Here is a 7,931-nt window from a genome sequence, read left to right as displayed (position 1 = left end):
TGTTTATACCCTTACTGATCTGTGGGTAACAACAAGTCTATATAACCTGTCTTGAATATGAACCAGTCATATCTGCCATCGCTGGGACCAAACAACCCAATCTTGGTCCGGTCCGTCCCGGGTGAAGGTTTGGATTCTTTGTTGTTAGGCTGACGAGCTGAAATTAGAGCAAACTCTGAGTTCAATAATGTCTTTTTCTTGACAGCTTCCATACAGATCAGAGACTGCAGATGTATTTCCCCTTGGCATTTAAAGTTGTTGTTTTTAAACTTCTTCTGGCTGAACTTTCTTGGGCTCCCAGTCCTTGTCAAAATTATAGTCTTTTTTTTTTCTTCTTCTTCTTTTTAATCACACAGGGATCAATAATTAACAGACCACTTTTCTTAAGACTTTTGCAGCGCTCAGTGTTGTATTTTCTTTTAGTTAATTATCATGTCATCTAACATCAAGTACCCCGCTAAAAAGAGAAATACTTTCTCTGGGTTTTTACTTTATGGACTAATGTATTACCTATCCAAGCTTATAACAGTCCTACAAATACCAAGGAATAAATGGATTTTCATTTATTTATTTAATAGAGTAAGATCAGCCTTCATTCATTTCTCATTTGTTGCATTACTGAATTATTCCAAATGACTGATTGACACCAACATCAATGAAACACAGAGACAAACTGTAGACAATCAAAGCATCACTACCTTCCTTTTAGTCCTGTATGTCTGGATAAAAATTTACCTTTACACTTTTGTCCCTTGGTTAACCTCTTACGATGCAGACGTACCGGTCCCTGTACATGACTACTAATCAACAGCATTGCAGCCATGTGTGCAAGCCCCTCCGTCATGAATGCCCGCAATATACACATCAAATGAAAGCTCAAAGTATCGTCTTTCCAAGATATAAGGCAAGACAAGGCAGTTTATTTGTATAGCACATTTCATGTACAGGACAATTCAAAGTGCTTTACATAAAACAAAGGCATTACAGATATTTAGAAATAGTAAAAGGCATCAACACATAATCACAATAAAATAATAAATTACATTAAAATGATTAAAAGCAAGATAAGTTTAAAAAAAAGTTACCATGCAGATTTCATGCATAGGTGCATGAGAAAAGAAATGTTTTTAACCTGGATTTAAAAATGTCTACATTTGGTGAAAGTTTAATCTCCACTGGCAGTTTGTTCCATTTGTTTGTAGCATAACAGCTAAATGCTGCTTCTCCATGTTTAGTCTGGACTCTGGACTGGACTAGTTGACCAGAGTCTTTGGATGTAAGAGCTCTGCTAGGTTTATATTCTCTGAACATATCACAGATGTATTCTGGGCCTAAACCATTCTGGGATTTGTAAACAAGCAGAAGGGTTTTAAATAAACCATTTTGACACGCATCAACCACAGCGCTAACACTAAAGCCTTTTTTACAGAAAAGCAGAAAGTTTAAATGTTGACTTTCCTTATCCTTTAGAGCTCTTTATAGGTCAAACATCAATATTTCCCATCAAGATTTGTCTCATTCTGTCCGTACAGGTTAGGCGAGGACAAAAAAAAATATTTTTTTCTCTGTGTTCTAAAGTGTATAACTTTTATCAGTAATACAGTGATTCTGATTGCTGTGGGTGAAACTAGAGAGTGTTACCTTTACAAAGAGCCCAAGCCTGTACTTACAATCCAGAAGGTTCAATAACAGCAGTAATTCTAATTTGGAGAGGTCATATTACAGGCGTTTTTGCCAAAATGACCCCCCTTGATAAGGGGTTAATCTTCATATTTAGACATTTTTATGTTTTTTACTCAAATTATTTAGCATCAGATTCCGGAGCCTGCTGCCCAAAGTGAGTTCGTGTTTGCCTTTTATCCCTGTGATCTGTGAGTGTGGTTGAGTACGGCAAGTTCAGCTGAGTCTCGTACTGTCAGTGAAACTGTAAAGATGGCTATTACAGAGATATTCAGTCAGAAAAAACTCTCAATTTTTCTGTTTCTTTGATAAACTAGAAGCTCAACACATTTTAAATTACATGTAATCAAACGCAGAGACATAGTTATTGATCAACCGTTCTGCTGTCTCCAGATGCACTCCGTCCATTTTACCTGGGGGACAATAAAAGGTCTGTTCTGTTAGTTCTGTAGATGCTGGGGGTTGTCTAGGAAACGCTAACCAACTGGTAACCAGTGAGATGGTCAGTCTCTGAGTGTTCTTGTTTTTTTAAATAGTATTTTTATTGAGTTTGGTCTGACAATGTTGAACAATACAGAGATATAGATACAATACAGAGAAACATAGTACAAGTAAATATTTAACAGAAAAAGACAACATGACAAAATTAATTAATTAATAAAAAAATCTAAATAAAAAAAAATAAATACAATAGTGTCTCAAATGGTCATTGTGTAGATTGACACTTAAGCTAGTCCACCAGAGGTTGCCAGATTTGCTCAAATTCCTGACATAAATCATCAAATGTTTAAAAAACTACAGTTCATGTAAAGATTTCCAATTTTCTGTAAACACCTGTCTGCCCAGATTTTAAAGCCTCCATCTGCTTCTCCTGCACTCAAATATCAGTGACTGTAAATAGGGTTGAAACAAGAAATGTCTGGAGTATCCCCAACGTGCTTGTGTGCTTTGTACCAAACATCATGTAACCCACAGTCTTTGCGTGGATTAAGAAGCCAAGTTAAATTAGGGCCACCTCAAATTTGAATTTCATTTTTTTTTTCTTTGTTTTTTTGTCAAGAAAACACAGTAAAGCAAACATAGCAGCTTCCAGCCATTCCAGCTGCAGTTAATTTTCCCTAGACATGCTTGTAATGTCTAGGGAACTTCATAGTGAATTCAACAGCTTTGTTTGTGGATGTGAGACAGAAAATATGAAATCTTAATGTTGCTGATGTCATGGTGTGTCCTGGGGCCTCATTTATCAAACTGCGTAGCAAAGAAAACTACAGGTGGCATCTGCGGCACAAAAAGGAAATGCGGCGTACTTTAACTTTAAGATTTATGAACGCGTGCGCACGCCTGTTTCTGTTTAGAAATCAGAATCATCTCTAAAGCAGACGCACGTGAGGGAACGCCTTCCCACACCCACATGGTGGCTATAAATGGTCAGGTGGACGTCTGTAATACATATTCATCACATCATTACCATTACGGCTCAGGAGGGAAAAAGAGGGAAGCAGGATTTTTCCGGGTGTGAGACAAAGATCCTGATGAACCATGTTGACGAAGGTAAAAATGCTTAATTAGTGGGCACGGCGTGGGTATTACTTGTGTCAGGAAGGCAGAATAGTGGCAGTTGGTGGCAGATGCTGTCATCGCTGTGTCAGAAGGGAAGACATGCCAGAAGCATCGGAACATGCGGCTGGATATCTCAGTCAGTAGGGCATCCGGTTGCTATGTGGGAGATTGAAGTTCAAATCCAACAGGGGTGAACAGTAAAGGCAGGTTTACACTTGCGCGGCATCTGTGTCACTGCCATTGGCTTGGCATTGGTCCGCAGAGGCTTGATGCGCACCTCGTCCTGACCTGATGTGCACACAGATGGTGGTACTCCCTTGTGATTGGTCAGTTTGGGATCACGTGTTGCCAGATATCTGGATCTTCTTGCTGAATTTGTGTGGTAACCACCTTTTTTAAAAACAATAACCAGTGGATCAAGTTGATGAGAGACTAATCAAATTATTTCTTCATTTTCTTCCATAAGCTAATAAAGACACTGAACCTCAGCGCCATTGTTGTTTTAAAACAGAAAATACCCACCAGACTGAAATGAACCATCAAAAGAACTCCGACCTGGTGAGTTTACCAGTCAATACCACCCTTTCTGCCACCTTCAGATTAGGAGGAGAAACTGCAGCACAACACCAGAGTGCAAAATCACCAGAGTTTGCTACGCCATAGCCGACCGCAACCAGACGCAGCGCGAGTATAAATCTACCTTAAGACCTTCCACTTAGGCCTTTAGGTAAGACGCTACAGTCCACAGTAAATCATTTTAGAGAAAAGCGTCTGCTAAATGACAGTAATGATCCCAGTAATGTAGTCTTTTGTTTTAATGTTTAAAATAAATATGTACAGATACATCTGAGATTGGTAGCAGTTTATTTAGTGTTAAATAATATTTCTTTCTAGTTCCTGGGTGTTCCAGTTGGGTGGGCAGTGCTGCAGCTGTGGTTGGAGAGGGTGAGGCCAGAGACTCCACCCAGCACCGCAGCAGCCGTGTCCTCCGAGGAAGTCTTGCAGGTCTGTCTGGCTGTCTGTCTGTCTGTAGATGACTTTGGACAGTTTCATGGTCCTTCCTGTAGATGAAATGGTTTGTTACAAGAACACCATGAACATCATGTTTTTTTCTTAGCTGAACATCAGCTTTACAACCTGAAACCTTTTTGTATTAAACATCTTCTTTTCTATTTCGCATCCTCCTCTACATCCTGTCTTTTTTGTAATCAGCCTGTTTCTTTCCACCGTCCAACCACCAAATTTCTGTTTTTCCTTTTACACGTTTGCGAGTTCTCTCCTCCCTCAGCAGCACTGTGTCCGGGCAGAAGCTGCCAGCATGTTGCACATGAAGTGATAGATCTGATTCAGTCATCATCTGCTGACCTGGACAGGAAGTTAGACTCCCCCAACATAAAGTTTAACCTGCATGTTGGTGGGTGTTCATGTAGTTTTTCAGATGTGTCATTTAAAATTCAACTATACATTTAAATATAGCTTAAAAAGTACATTAGTGTAGTCACACAAGCATTAGATGTTTCTATATCCTGGTCAAGACTGAGACCAGCGTATATGGAAGTGATTTTTGCCCTATCACCCACTCCTATTTGAAATAATTTATTTTATTTGTGAAACCAAATAAGTTGATTAATAATTTGATTAAAAAGTCCAAGTCAAAATTTGGCATTCTTGTAGTTTTATCTCATACCTTGTAATAGTGGCTTAGTAACAGGTCTTATTAATGAAAATATAATATGTTGCAAAGATTTATTCCACACAATCTTTTTTCTATTGTAATTTTGCTCCATTTATCAGTTAGATTAAGCACTTCACTACGATTACAGATTTGTGTGGAAATAATGGTTTAATCTATATAACATTAGAAGCAGGAAGAGGAAGCAGGAGAGATGATTTGTTTTCTCTGCTTTGAGTCAGACACCGTCATTTACATGCATGTGTATAACATGTGCAGCTCTGTTTCAATCAGTGTGATGAGCTGGTAGAGGCTTTTAACTAATCACATCATCTAAAAGGAGAGAACAAAGGAGACAGTGGTCCAAGAACACAGAGGAGACGAGAGACAAAAGCTTATGGGTAAAAAAACGTGAAATACTTCCTCTATTTGTGAGTCATCAATTTTGAATGACTTTACCTCTGTCTATTTCCTTCTCTCAGCCTCATCAATCCATCCCAACTAACACCACCCCCCTCTGTTCAGTCCTATCACCCTCACATTGCATACTTGAGGTGTTTTAATCCACTTAAACTCATCTGTATACATGGTAACTTAATATGGGCTGTGCCCCTCTTATATGTGTGTGGAAGAGTGTTTACTACCAACCCCAGACATTTCATACAAACAAGCACATGCACTGATGAAAAAGATCCAAGGCCAAAAGTTTAAAAAACACCACTCTTCATTCCCTGTGAGACAAAGAAAAAAAAGTTATTGCAAGAAGAACAGATGCACACAATGACTTTGCCATGGTTCAGAAGAGAAGGTGGGAAAAAGACAGAACTCTATAGATGTGCCTTCAATCATATAATATTTGTTAACCCTATCTTAGTTAGTCCACATCAAGTCATCGCTTATCAGACATGATGTAGAGTTATAGCTGAGGACAGTTTGGCCTCCTGGACTGTTATGTGTTGCAGCAGAGCTGAAGAAGCCTCTGACTGAACACACTTCAGGGTGTGATGTGTTTGAAATTTGAGTAGCTTTGACAATATTCCAGATCAGTCCCAAGAACAGAACCAGAGCTTCTGGATTAGTTTGTTCAGTTTCTTTAAGAGCACATTCACAATGCTTCTGGTCAGTCCACTTTAAACAAACCCTGGTCCACTTTCATGGATAGTACGGTTCATTTGGAGCAGTTAGTGCTCATCCTTAATCTGGTATGGACCCTGGTCTACTAGAAAACCGGGGTCTCGTGGTTTGTGTTTTCTTTTTCAGTGTGAAAGCAAACAGGTCATTCAGAGAAGCTGAGACAGGAGGTGATGAAGAACAACATGGCGGATATCTGGCTGCTCATACTGGACACATTCCAGTAAAACCGGATCAGGTTTGAGCACCAAAAAACAGACTACAGAAATTTATGTTGCTCCATTGTTTACTGGTGGCGAATGAGATGTTTTCAGTCCAGGTCAATTAATGGTCTGGATTTTCTTCTTCTTGGTTAGTGGTTGTTTTGGGGAATGTCGCCTCCTGGCCCCTTGTCCAGATGGTTTGGTTCCATAATTCCCTGTCGACTCAACCGAGTCTCCTAGAATATCCTGATGTTAATGCAACCTCGGCCTCTGATTCTGGTTCTGCTGCCCAACAAATTAAAACTTTTCGATTCAAACTTTATTTATAAAGCACTTTTTATGCTGAAAGCAACACAAAGTACTTTACATGATAAAAAAAAAAGAGCAATTCAAAATAAAACACATCTTTACACACGTCAAAATAGATTACCTAACAATTAATAAAAAACAGTCATTAAGTATTTCACAGTCACACGCACACACATGTATACACACACAGGTTACATTTCCGTTTCAGTCCAGTTGAACATCCAGACGAAGTCTTCCACCACCTCCACTCGCATGTCTGCAGAGGCCCGACTCCATCACAGCCAGCTGGGTTTCAGAGCATAGTTCTCGTGAAGGGTGTTGGTATGAGGCTAGACTCTGTTTGCATCCATGGTGCTTGGACAGTGGTTTCCAGATGTTATCACAGGCTGTAATGTTAAACAGAGTAGCCACGTGGCATCATTCATCCAGTGCTTTAAGTGGAATAAAATAAGTGGTGGTACTCCCTTAATGACTTGCTGTCAGTTTGTCATACAATACAAATATGGGACAAAAACATGGGTGAAAATTATATGTAGATCTATAAATCGATCTATAGATCAATACTTTTATTGCACAGAAATTACAAAGAAAAAACTAACTAAGCAAGTTCTAAATCAAATACACATTTGCCAAATTCAAAGTGCCATGGAGACACTTTTATTAACTTCAAGCCTCATGCCATTAAAATGGATATTAAAAATAAAACTGAAAAGTAAATACATAAAGTAAAAGCTCCTTAAAAACATAAAGAAGTGATAAGTCCCATTTAGACTTATTTAGTTTATTAACAGACTTATTTAACAGCGTATTACTAATACAGTTTTTCTCTGTGAAATATATTTTTTCTTAGCATTAGGCCTGGCCCATGCCACTTCAGCAATATTATCTTTTATCTGAAAATAATCTTCAAAATGCTGACCAGCCACACACTGAGTGTCAGCTGAAACATGTTGAATATCAAATTGGTAATCAGATAATATGAATTTTAATACAGAAATGTGTGAAATGCAAAATGTCATCAGGCCTGAACTTGAGGGCAACAAAAACAAGCAGAGTCCACTTCCATCACACAGCAGGATAGATATATAGATGGAAAGGAGATGGCAATGGCTGAAAGAGAAAGCAAAAATAAGCAGGAAAACATTAGCTATTAATGTGAGGAAATTTCATTAATCAGGAATGTATAAGTCCCATTTTTAGTACTTTAAATAATTATATATACACTATAATGTTAAAAATGTTTTAAAAATGAGTTCTTACTCTTTAAAACAGTAGTCTGCATCTAAGAAATAAGACCGTGGTGAGGATTTACATCAGAATGAAGACATCAGCTTACTTAAAAAAGGCTCCAGGAGTCTTGGGTTCTTCTTTGCTTG

At 38.4% G+C, this 7,931-nt stretch overlaps 1 protein-coding gene across 5 annotated transcripts in view; it reads left to right on the top strand.

The window, feature by feature from the left end:
- The window catches only part of LOC121638221 (teneurin-3-like), a 226,750-nt gene that overhangs the window by 71,242 nt on the left and 147,577 nt on the right, over positions 1-7,931 (top strand). The window lies entirely within an intron of this gene.

Source organism: Melanotaenia boesemani, chromosome 4, assembly GCF_017639745.1.
Source record: "Melanotaenia boesemani isolate fMelBoe1 chromosome 4, fMelBoe1.pri, whole genome shotgun sequence".
Classification (NCBI taxonomy): Eukaryota; Metazoa; Chordata; class Actinopteri; order Atheriniformes; family Melanotaeniidae; genus Melanotaenia; species Melanotaenia boesemani.
The sequence above is the reverse complement of the archived record's forward strand: the minus strand, read 5'-3'. Positions and strand labels throughout refer to the sequence as shown.